Here is an 18,092-nt window from a genome sequence, read left to right as displayed (position 1 = left end):
AGAGTCAAAAGATAAATCTTTAAAGTCTGTATATTCGTAGGATCAGTATCATTGGTGGCCAATAGCTTTGAGGGTGAGGTCAGGCTCATCGATTTCGTCTATCATGTAGAGGATTTGAAGGGATGGGAGGGCTAGTATAATTAGGACAATGGTAGGTAAGATTGTTCAGACAAGTTCTACTTCTTGTGCGTCGACGGTGTTGGAGGATAGTTTTTCTATAAGTATAAGAGCTTGTAAATACAGGACTAGGCTACAAATGGTTAGTGCGACTATTCGGGCGTGGTCGTGAAATTCAATAAGTTCTTCTATAATAGGGGATGAAGCGTCTTGAAAACCAAATTGAGAGTGGTTGGCCATGGAGTTGGGATGGGGTGTACTGGGTTTTCACCTGTGATTTAGTCTTGACAAGACTATGTAATGATTTTACTAACAACCCATAAGAAAGAAGCGTGAGTGGTTTGATGCGGTTGGCTTGAAACCAGCTTATGAGGGTTCGATTCCTTCCTTTCTTGTACTTGGACAAGAGCTGGTTCTTCAAAGGTATGATAGGGAGGAGGGCAGCCGTGAATTCATTTGATGTTTGTGGAGGTAAGTTCTGGTTGCACTACTTTCCGTTTGGATGCGGAGGCTTCTCAGATAATGAACATTAGTATAATTACAGCTACTATGGAGATGAGGGAGCCGATGGAGGATAGGGTGTTTCATAGGGTATAAGCATCTGGGTAGTCTGAGTATCGTTGTGGTATACCAGCTAGGCCTAGGAAATGTTGTTTAGGCTTTAGGGTTTAGGGGTTCGGGTTTAGGGTTTAGGGTTTAGGGTTTAGGGGTTCGGGTTTAGTGTTTAGCGTTTAGGGTTTAGGGTTTAGGGTTAGGGTTCGGGTTAGGGTTTAGGGTTTAGGGTTAGGGTTAGGGTTAGGGTTAGGGTTTAGGGTTTAGGGTTAGGGTTTAGGGTTTAGGGTTAGGGTTAGGGTTAGGGTTAGGGTTAGGGTTCGGGTTTAGGGTTTAGGGTTTAGGGTTTAGGGTTAGGGTTAGGGTTAGGGTTAGGGTTCGGGTTTAGGGTTTAGGGTTTAGGGTTTAGGGTTAGGGTTAGGGTTAGGGTTAGGGTTCAGGGTTTAGGGTTAGGGTTTAGGGTTAGGGTTTAGGGTTAGGGTTTAGGGGTTAGGGGTTAGGGTGAGGGTTAGGGTTAGGGTTAGGGTTAGGGGTTACGGTTAGGCTTAGGGTTAGGGTTAGGGTGAGGGTTAGGGTGCTATTAGGGTTAGGGTTAGGGTTAGGGTGCCATTAGGGTAAGGGTTCGGGTGCCATTAGGGTTAGGGTTACGGTTAGGGTACCATTAGTGTTCCTTTAGGGTTAGGGTTAGAGTTAGGGTTAGGGTTAGGGTTAGGGTTAGGGTTTAGGGTTTAGGGTTAGGGTTAGGGTTAGGGTTAGGGTTAGGTTTAGGGTTTAGGGTTTAAGGTTTAGGGTTAGGGTTAGAGTTAGGGTTAGGTTAGGGTTAGGGTTAGGGTTAGGGTTAGGGTTAGGGTTAGGGTTAGGGTTAGGGTTAGGGTTAGGGTTAGGGTTAGGGTTATGGGTAACGGTTAGGGTTAGGAAGAATTTGTCTCAATGCGCGATCTAACAATCGCGGGTTTAGCCCATTCTGGACACGTAGCGGTGCCCAGTAAACCCCTCTTGGGCTATAAGCCCGATTCAGTGCCCACCGCTGTCAGAATCTTTTGCTTTTTCTCTTGGGTGTCTGCCATTGTTGTTGCTGTTCTGTTGCGTGTCTGGCAGAATACCCACCGCCGTCCGGTATGTACTCTGCTTCTATAGAGCACTGGCCCCGCCCACTGGGTGGAGTCAAGAGGTGTAGTCCGTGTTGATTGTTCTGCGTCACTGGCTCCGCCTACTGGGCGGAGTCAGTGCTGTTTGGTCCACACAGTAACTGCAAGCTATGCCCAAAGCCTGTTCCCAACCCTAATCTTAAAAGAGAGACTGCAAGCTATGTGCAAACCCTTTTCCCTAACCCTAACCCTAAAAAAGGCACTGCAAGCTATGCACAAACTCTTTCCCGATCCCTAAAAAAGAGAGTGCAAGCTATGTGCAAACCCGGTTCCCTGACCCCAACCTTAAAAAAGCGACTGCAAGTTATGCGCAAAGCCAGTTCCGTAACCCTAACCTTTAAAAATAGACTGCAAACTACTAGGGTTAGGGTTTGGGTTAGGGTTAGGGTTAGGCTTAGGGTTAGGTTTAGGGTTAGGGTTAGGCTAAGAGTTAGGGTTAGGGTTAGGGTTAGCAAGGGTTAGGGTTTAGGGTTTATGCTTTGGGTTTTAAGGTTAGGGTTTAGGGTTTACACTTTGGGTTTTAAGGTTAGAGTTTGGGTTTGGGTTAAGTTTAGGGTTAGGGTTAGGGTTAGGTTTTGGGTTAGGGTTAGGATTTAGGGTTAGGGTTGGTGTTAGGGTTAGGGTTAGCAAGGGTTAGGGTTTATGGTTTAGTGTTTAGGGTTTAGCGTTAGGGTTAGGGTTTAGGGTTAGTGTTAGGGTTAAGGTTAGCAAGGGTTAGGGTTTAGGTTTTAGGGTTTACGGTTTGGGGTTTAAGGTTAGGGTGTGGGTTTGGGTTAGGGTTACGGTTTAGGGTTAGGGTTAGGGTCAGGGTTAGAGTCAGACAGAATCTGCCTGAATGCGCGATCTAACAATCACGGGTTTAGCCCATTCCAGACATGCAGTGGTGCCAAATAAGTCCCTCTGGGGCTATAAACCCAATTCACTGCCCACCGCTGTCACAATCTTTTGCTTTTTCTCTTGGGTCTCTGCTTTTGCTGTTGCTGTTCTGTTGCGTGTCTGGCAGAATAGTCCGGTATGTACTCTGCTTCTATAGAGCACTGTCCCCTAAACCCAACATTAAAAGAGAGACTGGAAGCTATGCGCAAACCCTGTTCCCTAACCCTAACCCTAACCAAGAGACTGCAAGCTATGCGCAAACCCTGTTACCTAACCCTAACCTTAAAAAAGAGACTGCAAGTTATGCGCAAACCCGATTCCCTGACCCTAATCCTAAAAAAGCGAATGCAAGCTATGTGCAAACCCTGTTCCCTAGCTACTAGGGTTAGGGTTAGGGTTAGGGTTAGGTTTAGGGTTAGGGTTAGGGTAAGGGTTAGGGTTGGGGTTAGGGTTTAGAGTTAGGGTTCAGGTTAGGGTTAGGGTTAGGGTTAGGGTTAGGGTAAGGGTTAGGGGTTAGGGTTAGGGTTAGGGTTAGGGTAAGGGTTAGGGTTAGGGTTAGGGTAAGGGTTAGGGGTTAGGGTTGGGGTTTGGGTTAGGGTTAGTCAGAATCTGTCTCAATGTGCGATCTAACTATCACGGGTTTACCCCATTCCAGGAACGCAGTGGTGCCCAGTAAACCCCTCTCGGGCTATAAGCCCGATTCAGTGCCCACCGCTGTCAGAATCTTTTGCTTTTTCTCTTGGGTCTCTGCTTTTGTTGTTGCTGTTCTGTTGTGTGTCTGTCAGAATACCCACCGCCGTCCGGTATGTACTCTGCTTCTATAGAGCACTGGCCCCGCCCACTGGGTGGAGTCAAGAGGTAGAGTCCGTGTTGATTGTTCTGCGTCACTGGCTCCGCCTACTGGGCGGAGTCAGTGCTGATTGGTGTTACAACCCGGCCAGGAAAAGGGGAGAGGGGGTAACTCAGGTTTTTATTAATAATTCCCTTGGGGTGGATTAAAGTGAAACGACACTAAATAATCGGTGTCTGAAAACATATACTGGCAAGGTTTATTTTAACAATTCTGTATCAACAGGCATGCTAGCAGTTTGGGTGCTGTCATACCACAATGTGACACAGTGTAAGGGGGGTACTTTTGAAATCGATGATCAATGGAGCATAGAGGCATGAGAACGGAATCATATTAGGATGTGAAACCAACTAGATTATGGTACAATGTAACTTCATGGCACAAGCTAATTGTAAGGTCCATTGTGCTTTTCAGCAAGTCAGCCTGATATCCCCTATTATCAGAGCTGAGTTTTTCCTTGGTTTTGCTACATATTGCAAGATGGAGACATCTACCCTTGAAACACAATGGTAGAGGTCATCCATAGGGGTGAGAAAGATGATGATGGGAGGAAGATTATGTGGGCAGGGGTCGCTCGCCCCTTGCCCTACAAGTAGGGCATACGCAGACTGCTGCCATGAGGTAATGATCAGGCGGTGTTTGGCTGCCATTCAGGCATCACCTTATACTGCGTACTGGCCCTACATAGTGTAATGTGGAACTGATAAAAATGGGGTGTTGGAGCTGCTGAGTTGAGCGATACTCATCCTACCACCGAGACTGTGTTGCTCCACGGGGACGCCCGCTAAGCATGGGTACCGACCAGCTGCTGCAGATCCTGACAGCCCTGGCCTGTCTGTGTGGGTAAGCACAGTTTTTTGATAGGAAGCAACTGAGAGAACAAACTTTTTTAATATCCTTTTAGTGTTCCTTTAAGTCCCCTCTAATGTTTATAGTATTTTTCCTTTATTTTCCCTTTTTACTAACCAATATCGTGTTATCCATAATATTGTGTTAAGATCCTTCTTTGGTATCCCTTTTTCACTAGTTAATACTGTATTAAATGCTGTTCGTAGTATTTGTTTTAATGCCACCCGATGAGATAGTTATTTTGTATCCCTTTTTCTTTTTAGTTTTTAATCCCTCTTGTTAAGTTTATTACTAGTATTATTATTCTCACTGTAATAAAAGATATTTTGTGTACTTGAGTATTTTTGGCACTTGTCTTTATTCCGGACATGTATCCGAACGTACTGCTACATAAATTGGCGTAGTCGGCAGGATACATGGAGGAATAAGCAGTGCCCCAGGGAATTCGTTGGTGGAGTGCTCAGCTGACGTGTCCCTGTGTATTGGTGGGAGATCTTCAGGTGGAGTGCACAGCCTGGAGAGCCGCGTCCCCGTGTGTGTTGTGTAAAAGGGAGATTCTCAGGTGGAGAGCATAACCTGGGAAGTCGCGTCCCTGTGTGTGTGGTGAACTCTGTGTGGGTGCCGTGAGTGCCAGTGTCTGGGTTCATATCTTATAATTGTTTTGTTTTAAAGTGGTTTTTGTTGTTCTTGTTGATTAAGTTACTATATGGGTGGCAATGCTTGTGTTTTATATGTTTTGTTTGTTTTTTGCATATGGGAGGTAGTTCTGAGCAATTAACTGTGAGTATACCACACTTCTTGAGACCTAGAATTAAGATTTGTCCTTTTTTGCAACTGTTGTTTATATGTACGACTTTGTTGTATTAATTGTAATAAATATATCTTGGGACATAGAGGCAGCCAGGAGATAAGGCTAGATCGGACTTTAAATTTTTATTGTATTCAGTGTGGAGCGAATCAAAGCCTAGAAGATATCCAGTGGATTAGGTTTTATTGTTGTTTCACTCATAGATATATCTTTCTGAGGATTCATTTAGAGTTACTGTAGAGTGTGTATTTTGTGGTTGGTATATAAAGATTTTAGATTTGATGTGTATGTGTAGTTAGGCTTGTTTGTGATGTAAGAGCCTAGTTTGTGGATTAGTGTGTCTCATTGTGTTTAGCTTAAAAATTGAGAATCTTTTGTCATTGTTCTGTTAGTGAGAACATTAGTAGATTAAGATGAAAAAGTGGTTAGGAGGGTCAGCCGCAGGCGGCAATGAACCTAAGAAAGCTCCTCCCCGTGAATTAATAGAATTGGGGCAGGAGCCATAGATTACTTTGTAGAATAAGTGGGAAGCATGTACAAAGATTCCTCTTGAGTATTGGGGGCAGCAGACCCCAATGGAGGTATTGCAATACTGGGAGCAGTTTACCCCTACTACTAAATCAATCAGTCATCTGGAACAGGCTGGACTAATGGGGGGGTGCACTGCTTACTGCATACAAGTTAACTGTGGAAAAATGCAAAAAACTGCAGGAGCAGCTGAATGCTCTAAGAGCCACTCAGCTGGTACAACGCCAGACTTTACTTGACCTTCAGGCCTAAAAGAACAGGGTAGAAGATAAATGTGTTACTTTAGCTGAGAAATATGCTGTGAGAACTGTTCGGCACAGGCAAAGGAAAATAGACCCAAGTGATCGGGGACCAGGGGTGCGAGCTATAGTCACTGCCCCTGATTGAGATCCAGAGAAGTGGGATAGTAACATATAGAGTAGCAGTGATGATTCTGATGAGGACGATTTTATAGAAAATTCAGAGAAGTTATCAACATCAGATGAGTTGGCACACAGAGCAAGGGGCTGACTCTGTGATAATAGACGATGTTGATGCCACGAAGTTTTTAGGGTTAACTAATGATGTATATGTACAAAATGCCCTTCGGCGTTTAAGACGAACACCAGGAGTTGATAGAACTTTGGTTTCAGTTATTGCTGAAGGTCTCAGTGACCGTTTTACTAATGATGGATCATGGCAGGATGGAAGTTCATCCTGGGTAACTCTGCATCAAGCAATCAAAATATTAAAGGGGGAAGAAATGAAAATAGCTATTGAGCTGCAAAGCCCTGAACTTTACATGCAACAGCCTTTAATTCCAGTAATGCGAAACAAATTGTTAGAAGGCTGTCCTGTACCCTGGAAACCATACATTATTCCACTGTTAGTGTCTAACTCAGGGGCACCCACAGAAGAGATCATAGAGAGGTTGCAGCAACTTGGTGACCTTCCAGGCCTCCCACCCACAGAACAAAACCTTAACTTGATACTGTTGTAATGAGGAGGGGTAATATGATACCTCAAGTAAATATTAAGTTGTTAGTATTTGGAAGGGGGGAGTTGTTTGTGTTTTGTCTCCCACAGGACCCTGCTGGCTTCCAGCATGTTTGATGAAACCTTATCATGAGCGGCAAGAATTCTGGACAGAGATCAGTGAATGCTGAGCAGCACAAGACCAGCCCGAATATCACATGGAAGAAAAACATATCCTAAATATAATTAATTGTGTCTACTAACTTTTGCTAACTGGTGTAATGACTCAGTTATCGTGTACCTGTCTCTCGTGTGTCTTGTCCACACCTGATGTTGTGATTTATGTAATGAACAATGTCCTGGTCAGAGGCTGGGAGGCTATAGCTACCAAAGCCATGATTACTCCTGCATTAACCTATTCAGTGCAGGTCATGTATCTTGAATAACAAGATGGATTGGTTATTCTTTCCTGCATAGCAAGTCTCGTGTCCCAATAGATCCCTGGATCTACTGCTCCAGAGATAAGAAGGTTTATATTTCTTAGATGAGTTGCACCAACGATCTGTATGCTTCGTTTTGTATTACTGGTAAGCAACAATCAGAATTGGAATATTATTCCTGAACAGTGTGCTGCCAAGTTGTTCTGGCAGCAATGTTAAAGGTAAAGGCTAAAGCTAAGCCCTGGCTTCAAGAAGTGAAGGACATATGTGATGCTGTGTGCAGAGGGACTGCAATTGTATTTGGTTTTGTCTCCTGGGATGGGGCAGACGTGCCATTAAGGGGGGAAAGAAGACAATAGAAAACTATAAAACTTGTAACATCCTGAAGCCTAATGGTCATCACTGTATAGAATGATCTGTTTCTGTGCTATTCATGCCACACCAATGATGTTTGTGAAGATCAGGCAGAACGGTGTGGTTTGGGAATTCTAAATCAGACACTGATTGTTTTGCAGTGCTCATATTTGTATGTGTTTCATCCCGGTAGTGTTACAGCAAGTGGCAAGAATTATTTGGAATCAACAAATGACAGAAACCTTTTGGTTTACGAGTCTATACAAGAATATATGTGATTGTGAAATAACCATGTGTGAGGTGCTGGGCCTGGCAGAAGAAAAGCTTATGTTGAAAAGCTGGTTGGTAAGACTGCAAATGAAGGACTGATGTTTGTGGACCTCCCTATGGGCTCTGGCTCGCATCATGTTTACAATTTTCTTATGATGAACTGGTAATATTCTAGTTAAGTACAGAAATGATTTCACACTCAATGGTATAGTTAATATGAAGATGGATAAAATTCTTTTATAGCATGGAGGCAAGAGATAACCTGTACTATCACTCCATGAGGTGAAGGGGGATTGACTGCAGGCAGGGGTAAACTGGGGCAGGACGGTTTGCTCCCGATGAGGCCTGGAATCTGTACAGAGAGTGCAAGTTTTCTGTGGGAGCGGTTGGTGAGACCAGGATGTTGTCTGGTGTTGCATCAAACTCCAGATAAACATTGCCTGTGATAGTTCCTAACAGACCTATAAACGTGTGACTGGCAGTCAACCACTTCATACTATAAAAGATGAATCCAGACTATAAAATTCTGAAATGAGAAGTTCTGTTGTACTAGACTTTATATTTTGCAGAAATTCCTGAGATTCATTGTGTTGTCCGGGCCCATACGACTGGACACACCTGTTCACCTGTCCAAACTTGGAAACTAGGTCTGCTAACCGGGAAAAGATTATCTCAAGTACTGTTGACTCCAAGTAAATGATCACTGTAATCCACTTAGATCTCCTCACTGGGGATGGACATGATTATATTATTGTCTGTATTTTCACTGTTACTCAGTTGTTATGTTGTTTACATTTTTAGAAATGACACTTCATCAATACACTGTTCGAGTCATTCACCAGTGTCATGGTCCAACCATGGACCACGCGGTGGGATGGAATCCAACAGCCCCCAGGAGCTGGTTTCTCCCCTGAGGGTGCAGAGCAGCAGGGCCTTTTCCAGACCCAACTGTACCTTCCAGAAAGATATCAGCTATACTTTGCTTCTTTGCTGACTTCTGTTTTAGATGTCAATGTGTGGACCACCCTGACGTGGGCCAACGTGATGAAGATGGATGTGATATGTGTGTCCATGGTAACTCCCACGAGTCCTTTTCGCACCTGTCTGGTTGGAGTACCCATTGATAACTACTGGTGGGGAACTCTATATAATGAGACCGTGTTAGCAAACTGCACATATCCAGGAGTTGACATTTTTTCTTAGAGATATTTACCAGAACGCATCAGCTTGGTGCAATGAGACTCTGCAAAAACAATTTATTCCTGGATCTGATGCAATAGGTCTCCCAAATGATCTGTTTCTCATTTGTGGACAAAGAGCATGGAAAGGTATTCCGGGAAAGGCTGTAGGAGGCCCTTGTACCTTTGGACGATTAACCTTTTTTCATCCTCGCAGCGTAACCTTGCCTAAACTAAGAAGACGCAGACGTAGCACACGGCGGTTTACTCCGGACTGTAACTCTGATATAGAGTTTTGGAATAAGGCTGAAAGAATAACTGCTAGTGTAATATCTCAGATAGGGACTGCTCATGCTTTGGCTTCTCTAAATAAACTAGGATGCTGGTTGGCTAAAGAAGCTAATGCTACTTCTGCTGCTTTGAGTGCATTGCTCACAGATGTAGACTCTGTTAGACATGCAAGTTTACAAAATAGAGCTGCTATTGATTTTTGTTGTTAGCCCAGGGACATGGCTGTCAAGATTTTGAGGGCATGTGCTGCATGAATTTAAGTGATCATTCTGAATCTGTTCATGCTAGCATCCAGAAATTAAAAGCCCTTACTCAACAATTACATGTTCATGATGAATGGAACCTCTTCGGTGATTGGAAATGGGGATGGCCCTGGTTACGAAAAGCGTTAATAGGCTTGTCAATAGTTGGATGTGTAATAACATGCATATTGTGTATGATTCCCTGTATACTAACATGCGTACGTCAAATGATAAACACCAGGCTAAATGCGTTGCAAATTTGAGTAGTTCATTATCACCCTCTTGCTACCATTGATCACGCGGTGGTATGTAAGGGGGGTACTTTTGAATTAGATGATCAATGGAGCATAGAGGCGTGAGAACGGAATCATATTAGGATGTGAAACCAGCTAGAGTATGGTACAATGTAACTTCATGGCACAAGCTAATTGTAAGGTCCATTGTGCTTTTCAGCAAGTCAGCCTGATATCCCCTATTATCAGAGCTGAGTTCTTCCTTGGTTTTGCTACATATTGCAAGATAGATACATCTACCCTTGAAACACAATGGTAGAGGTCATCCATAGGGATGAGAAAGATGATGATGGGAGGAAGATTATGTGGGCAGGGGTCGCTCGCCCCTTGCCCTACAAGTAGGGCATATGCAGACTGCTGCCATGAGGTAATGATCAGGCGGTGTTTGGCTGCCATTCAGGCATCACCTTATACTGCGTACTGGCCCTACGTAGTGTAATGTGGAACTGATAAAAATGGGGTGTTGGAGCTGCTGAGTTGAGCGATACTCATCCTACCACCGAGACTGTGTTGCTCCACGGGGACGCCCGCTAAGCATGGGTACCGACCAGCTGCTGCAGATCCTGACAGCCCTGGCCTGTCTGTGTGGGTAAGCACAGTTTTTTGATAGGAAGCAACTGAGAGAACAAACTTTTTTAATATCCTTTTAGTGTTCCTTTAATTCCCCTTTTATGTTTATAGTATTTTTCCTTTAATTTCCCCTTTTACTAAGATCCTTTTTTTTTTTTGTATCCCTTTTCACTAGTTAATACTGTATTAAATGCTGTTCGTAGTATTTGTTTTAATGCCACCCGATAAGATAGTTACTTTGTATCCTTTTTTAGTTTTTAATTCCTCTTGCTAAGTTTATGACTATTCTTATTATTCTCACTGTAATAAAAGATATTTTGTGTGCTTGAGTATTTTTTGGCACTTGTCTTTATTCCGGACATGTATCCGAACGTACTGCGACACACAGAGATAACCTTTGGGGGGGGGGAAAGAAAATGCATAGGGGAGAGAAAGGCAGGAGAAGAGCAAGGGAGAGTAAGAGAAAGAAAAGCTGAGAGTGGACAGATGTATATAGTCACCGCCCACGGGGTCCAGCGATGCTTCCATGTCTGTCAGTTGAAGTGGTGGCCTTGATCTGCCGGGGGTGAAGGAGGGAAGTCCCCATACTCCAAGAAGTTATGAGTTATAGCCATGATTAGTGTCACGGACCATGCCTCGAGCCTCCAACATCTCGAGGGTTGCAGTCTCTCTTCTAAGGTTAGGGAACAGGCTTTGGGCATAGCTTGCAGTTACTGTGTGGACCAATTGTCAGAGACTGAAATGGTTAATGATTTATGCATTCTAGGAGACTTTTCAGGCTTTTGACTTGCATGATACCTCTGATGAGGAGTCGGGCCCCTCCCTCCAGTGTGGACGGTGTGAAGCCCTGAAAAGGCAAGAGCTGAGCTTACAGGCTTTTGACTGTTGATATATTTGATGAGGAATCAGGTCCCTCCCTCCCTCTGCTATGAGATGTTAGGGTTAGGGTTAGGGTTAAGGTTAGCAAGGGTTAGGGTTTAGGTTTTAGGGTTTACGGTTTGCTTTCCTGGAACGGGGTAAACCCACGATAGTTAGATCGCGCATTGAGACAGATTCTGACTAACCCTAACCCTAACCCCAACCCTTACCCCTAACCCTTACCCTAACCCTAACCTTAACCCTAACCCGAACCCTAACCCTAACCCTAACGCTAACCCTAACCCTAAACCCTAACCCCAACCCTAACCCTTACCCTAACCCTAACCCTAACCCTTACCCTAGTAGTTTACAGTCTCTTTTTTAAATTTAGGGTTAGGGAACTGGTTTTGTGCATAGCTTGCAGTCTCTTTTTTAAGGTTAAGGTTAGGGATCAGGGTTTGCACATAGTTTGCATTCACTTTTTTAGGATTAGGGTCAGGGGATCGGGTTTGCGCATAGCAACACTAACCCTAAAAAAGAGACTGCAAGCTATGCGCAAACCTGGTTCCCTAACCCTAAAAAAAACCGTAACCCTAACCCTAACCCTAATATTAACCCTAACCCTATCTCTAACCCTAAACCCTAACCCCAACCCTAAACCTAACCCTAACCCTAACCCTAACCCTGATTCTAAGTCTGAGGAGAGACAGAAACCAGGAGACTTTGAAGTTCAACTGATGTTTCTACAGTCTCTCAGCTTTCCTCACATTAATGAAAATTGACTCATTGAGGATAATGAGGATGCAGCTTCTGCTATGGGGAATTCTAAGCATTCTGGGGTCGGTAAGACAATCTGGTAAGTAACACTTGAGTGAATGGGGAGTTGTCTTGGGGGCTTGTTTCCCTTCTCTTTTCTGTCTCTCGGTTTCTCATTTTGTTTGCTACTTTCTTTGGAATAAATGTTGTTTTGTTCAGCTTTCAACTGTGTACTGGTTTCAGTTTTGGCAATCTCCCTGCTGCCACGGTCCGGGGGGATGGGAAATAGGACTGAGCACTGCAATAACGGTTCTTGGCACAGTTGAGGGTTCGTGCAGCAATGCCACTTTATTCAGGGACAACAGGGGTTTAAATAAGGGGTTTAAAGTCTGAGGGGAGGATTCTGAACTGGGGAGGAGCATGGGACTGACAACTCAGGGAAAAGTGTGATAGGGAGACAGGGAAAAGGTGGGTGGAACTTCGGAGTTCCTCTTTACCTCTTTACTCCTGACGGGGTACTGCGATCCCCCTACACCGCTGACTCTGATGTTAGTGGTCTGGGCTGGCCAGCCATACAGCCAGTCCTTGGAGGCAATTATGGTGACATCCGCCCCCATGTCGAGTAACCCTTCCACCTTGACTTTCTGAGGGTGCCTAGGCTGAGAAAAGTAGATGAGACATGTTAGAAGAGGGCGAGAGGTCTTCACCGAGGTTGTCCAGTGGACTTCCCTCAGTGATCCCTCCCTCCGTTCCTCATCTGGGGACACCACGCAGAGCAGCTTGTCGGTGGAGACCATCTTCGCCACGGGGAAGCGGTCCTCCAACTGCACGGGAGGGAGATGCACAGTTAGGCATATAGCTATATTTGTGTTCGTCAGTCCCATCAGGAGAGTAGGCACTACAATTATTCCCTTAGCCACTGCTGAAAAGTGCGATATCATCAGGTAAGTCTTATCTGGATCGACCGGGGCAGATGGTCTAACCCTGGCCTGCTCATAGGAGCTTAGGTGAGTAGACGGGTGAGTAACGGAAAGGATTATCCAATTTAGGGGAACACACTGGTTTTTAACTGAGATAGGGTCTGCTGAATTTAAAGGATCACACTTGTAGGAGGCGTGTCTGGATGCACAGGGGATGTGCCAGGGCGATGGGCCCGAGGGGACATGCGCAGTCACATATAACTCTATTGGCTGAAGAAGTCACATGGTACACAGGGATTTAAGAGTGGGAATTTTGAATAAACTCTCTCTTTGTCTCACCACCGCACGAAGAGCGTCATTTATTCCTTGCTGTGCAAGGGGCCCATGCCATAAGTGGCACCTGAACGGGACATCTTTAGCTTATATTAAGTGAGATATCTATCCTGTATCAGGAGATCAGCTGGTGTCTCCGGGATCTTCTTCATTTTCGAAGAAGGGAGACTTCACCACAAAAAACCTTGACGTCAATAACCCGTGGTCTTAGTGGGATCTAAGAGACGGACAGTTAGTTTAGTGAGCTCAATAATAGTAAGATAGTGCACGGAAGAAGAGAAGAAAGAGTTAAGGAAGAAACCGAGAGGTCAAAGCAGTCACCAGAGAGAGCGGAGAGGGTCAACGCAACATCGAAAGCGGTGAGTGACTGGGACGCACCCCGCACGTGTAAGACTGCTCCCTGGGCGAAAGCGTGCCTGCAGCTCGGAGAACGAGCCGCGGAGCACCTTAAGATCATCAGGGAAAGGCCTGTTAGTCCCCTGAGTGTCGGTCATCTGGTAAAGCGACTCTTCGCTACCGACTGTGTGGACCACGTGCAAGAAGCGGCTTGCCGCTGCCGCGTCCTAGCAACCCCAGCCACCACTGACCCCCGCGGAGCCCCCGCTCCAGTTTTCTGTCCAGCAGAAACTGGCCGCGGCTCCCCGCCTGCTCACCGCTGCTGACTGACCCTGCAGCGTGCTTAAAAAGCACTACCAGCAAAAAGCCCCTGCACCGTATTCAGACTGCGCGGGCTTCACCGAGGCGCCGCGCCGCGCCTTCCGACACAGCGCGCCCCCGACCCCCGCGCCGCCCAGTGAACCGCGGGAGCCCCGGAGCCGCCGCTGCCGCCGCTGCGAACGCCGCGCTCAGCGGAGACGGAGCCGGGACCACGCCGAGCCGCCGCCACGTGACTGAGACGCCGCCGCCAGCGCCGCCGCTTCGTTCGCCGCTTCGCAGCCCGCACACGCCGATCCCTGCAGCCCCAAGCCGCCGCCTCTACAACCAGCCCCCGCGTCCGTCGCTACAGCTGCCCGTGCCTGCCGCCGCCGCTTGCCGCTTGCTGCCTGCACCGGGACATCAGCCGCCGCCGACGGGACGCCACAGCCCAACCGACAGTGAGCCAACACAAATCAACAAACCGACAGACCCTCTTCAGCAGCGCACCCCAGCAGCGCAGAGACACAAAGGTAACATGGGAAACTTTTTCCCTACTGAAGTATCACGGGACACAGAAGCACTGGCTGCTCTGCTGAATCCTTACTATGTTCAGGTTACAAGGGCTGAACTATCAGAGTTGGTGCGGCTCATTAAAGCAGCCGTACCAGAACTACCTCTGGTTGAAGCCCTCAACATTCACATATGGGACAAAATAGGCAATCTTATCAAACTCAAGGCTCAGGGAGGGGATTCCCAGGCAAACAATGCTTACCCAGCCTGGCAAGCTATAATGACTGCATTAAGCAGATCCCACCAAAGAACGACGAACACATACACCCCCACTCAGGCTGCAAGCAGCAGCCCCACTTTTACGCGCCGCAGTTTGAACTCACAAAGCTCCGCGGGGGGAGGGGGTGGAGCCGTTCACAATTCAACTCCCGGGAAGGGAACCGGGAGCCCAAGGGACACGGACCGGCGGGAGGGAGCGGGGCCCCAGATGCGAGGTTCCAGTCAGTGGGACAGCAGCAGGGGGTCCCGTGACGGGAGTGGGGGGGCTAGCCCAGCTTACTCGCCAACCCATCCCGCGCATGAATGCCGAGTACGCGCCCAGGAGCGGGCACCACCATCTCGCCTGCCACGCGGTTCGGACACCGACCCGTCCTTCCCCGCCCCCGCGCCGTACTCCCCAACCACCACCACCACCCACCCACAGACAGCCGCTTTCGCCGGAGCTGCAGGGGGGGGGGAATAGGAGGAATGGGGGAGGAGGAGGGGGATTTCGGGATAGCTCCGCCGGCAAGGGATGAAGCAACATACCGAGAAGGTACAATTGATAGGTGGGCTTTATGCAGAGAAGAGGCATTGCGTACTGGGGACTTACAAGTTATACAAGCATGTCCAGTAATTATTGGTCCACGTCAAAGCCGCAGGTTCCAACCATTACCACATGAACTAACCAAAGAACTAAGACAGTTAATGAGAGAAACTGGCATATCATCCCCTAACACGCTTGCATTTTTAGAGTCACTAAGTTCCACATACATCTTCATGCCTCATGACTGGAGAACCTTGTTACAAATAAGCCTTTCTAACACACAATACAATGTATGGCTGAACGATTTTAGAGAAATCTGTTCTGCTTACGCTAATGACCCGCAAGCAGGGGTATCAGCACACCAACTCACAGGGGATGGGAACTATCGTTCTATAGATGCTCAAACCGGTTACACTAGAGAGGTATACGAGGTAATAGCAAAACATGCCATGCGGGCAATAAGAAAATTACCTACATCAGACAGAGATGCAAACTTGTCATTCACCAAAATAATACAGGGCCCAACAGAACCCTACACAAAATTCTTAGATCGACTGCAATCTGCTCTGGATAGGCAGATTGAAAATGAGGAAGCCAGGGAAATCCTTAGCAGAAGACTGGCTTTCGAAAATGCTAATGTGGATTGTAAAAGAGTTCTGCAAACCCTTCCTAAGAGGGAAACTTGCAGTATCTCAGAATTAGTTCGTGCCTGCCAAGAGGTGGGTTCTTTAACACATCAATCAGATTTGTTAGCAGTAGCACTGAGTACTCAGTTAAGGACAGAGCAGGGGGCCAGACCCAAAGATGGTTGTTTCATTTGTGGGGCCCCTGACCATTTCCAAAGGGACTGCCCTCAGAAACCTCTAGCATTGGCACCTCGAAAGCAACCCAAAGCAAGGAGGATGCCAAAAAACTGGAGGCGAGGGGCGCTGTCGCACGCCCCGGTACAGCAATCACATGCGACACAGGGGAACAGGCTGGCGATTTGTGCCCCCCCAGCTCAGCCAGCGCTCTGTGCCCCTGCACCCCAGCCAGCGATCTGTGCCCCGCCACATCAGCCAGCGCTGGGCTGGACTTATCCAACAGGGACACAGTTCTCATAACTTCCACTGAGGTGGTGCTAATCCCGACTGGACATCGGGGTCCCCTTAATCCAGGGGTACATGCACTGCTGATTGGAAGGTCCTCTACCACCAGAATGGGTTTGTTTGTGCTGCCAGGTGTAATAGACTCGGATTCTCATAGCTAGATTCTGATAATGGCATGGACCCCTTCACCCCCCTGCTTCATCCCGAAAGGACAGAAGCTTGCTCAGTTAATCCCCTTCTACAGTGCCTCGCCTGCAGGGGAGGGGGGGAGGGAGCGGGGTTCAGGGGCCTTTGGCAGCACGGGACAACCACAAGTTTACTGGGCAGCAGCCATCACAGCAGCACAGCCGCTCATGACGTGCCAGGTTAATGGGCACCGATTTACAGGCCTTTTGGATTCGGGAGCCGATGTTTCCATCATGAAGGACTCCGAATGGCCACTTGACTGGCCTACTGTTTGCCCAGCTGCAACCATTCAAGGGGTGGGAGGCACACAAAGACCCAGACAGAGTGCTCAAGTACTCACTGTCTTGGGACCAGAGGGGCAAGTAGCAAAAGTAGCTCCATTCATAGCCCCAATCCCTTGCTCTCTGTGGGGACGTGATATACTTTCATAGTTTGGCACAGTAATGCAAATTCCTCCTGCAAGCAGCCAGGTTTTTCAATGGGGGCCATTGGTCAGCCGTCCCAAGCACCGATTAAGCTGGTCTGGAAAAGTGACCAGCCGGTCTGGGTAGACCAATGGCCCATGAAAAAAGAAAGGCTTGAACATTTAAAGATGCTTGTAGAGGAACAATTGGAAGCAGGACACATTGTGCCAACAAATAGTCCCTGGAACACTCCTGTATTTTGCATTCCCAAAAAAACTGGCAAATGGTGGATGATTCAGGATCTCAGAGCAGTAAACGCAGTCATTGAATCTATGGGGGCATTGCAACCAGGATTACCCTCACCTGCTATGCTCCCAGCGAACTGGCCTCTGACAATAATTGATTTAAAAGATTGCTTTTTCACCATATTCCTGCACCCCGAGGATGCCCCAAGGTTTGCATTTTCCATTCCAGCATTAAACAACTCACAGCCTATGCAAAGGTATCATTGGGTTGTTCTCCCTCAGGGGATGAAGAACAGTCCAACCATACGCCAAACAGTAGTTGCAAATGCTATTCAACCCGTCAGAAAACGTTTTCCTTCTGCAATAATCTACCAATACATAGATGATATTTTGATAAGCATGGCCACAGAAAATGAACTGCAAATTGTTGTTACTGCTTTAACTGATGCTGTCCAAGAAGCAGGCTTACAGGTTGCAGCAGAGAAAATCCAGTGATCGCAGCCCTGGAGCTATCTTGGATGGAGAATCACGCAACAACAGATTTCCCCACAGCCGCTGCAGCTCGAGGTAAAAGACACTTTAACCTTACATGAGTTGCAAAAACTCCTGGGAGCTATTAATTGGTTAAGGCCTGTTCTAGGCTTAACCACAGAGGAGCTACACCCTCTCTTTGTGTTACTAAAGGGGGACTCTGATCTGACGTCTAATAGGGCTCTGACAGCAGAGGCCAAACAGGCGTTAGACATCTGTGCCAAGGCGATCGAATCTAGGCAGAGCAGAAGGAGAGATCCTGAACTGCAAATCTGCCTGGCCTTAATTCCCAGCAGGTATCAGCCATTTGCAGTCTTATTCCAGTGGGACCAGACTGAAAAGGACCCACTGCTGGTTCTAGAATGGCTATTTCTGCCCCACACCCCACCTAAAACTGTATGGACAATTAATGAAATGTTTGCTAAGCTTGTTATTAAAGGCAGAGCTCGATTACAGGAACTAGATGGAAGGGATCCAGCGGTCATCTACATTCCAGCCAT

This window comes from Manacus candei, unplaced genomic scaffold (genome assembly GCF_025592945.1).
Source record: "Manacus candei isolate 608988 ecotype Guabito, Panama unplaced genomic scaffold, ASM2559294v1 h1tg000143l, whole genome shotgun sequence".
Lineage (NCBI taxonomy): Eukaryota > Metazoa > Chordata > Aves > Passeriformes > Pipridae > Manacus > Manacus candei.
The sequence above is the reverse complement of the archived record's forward strand: the minus strand, read 5'-3'. Positions refer to the sequence as shown.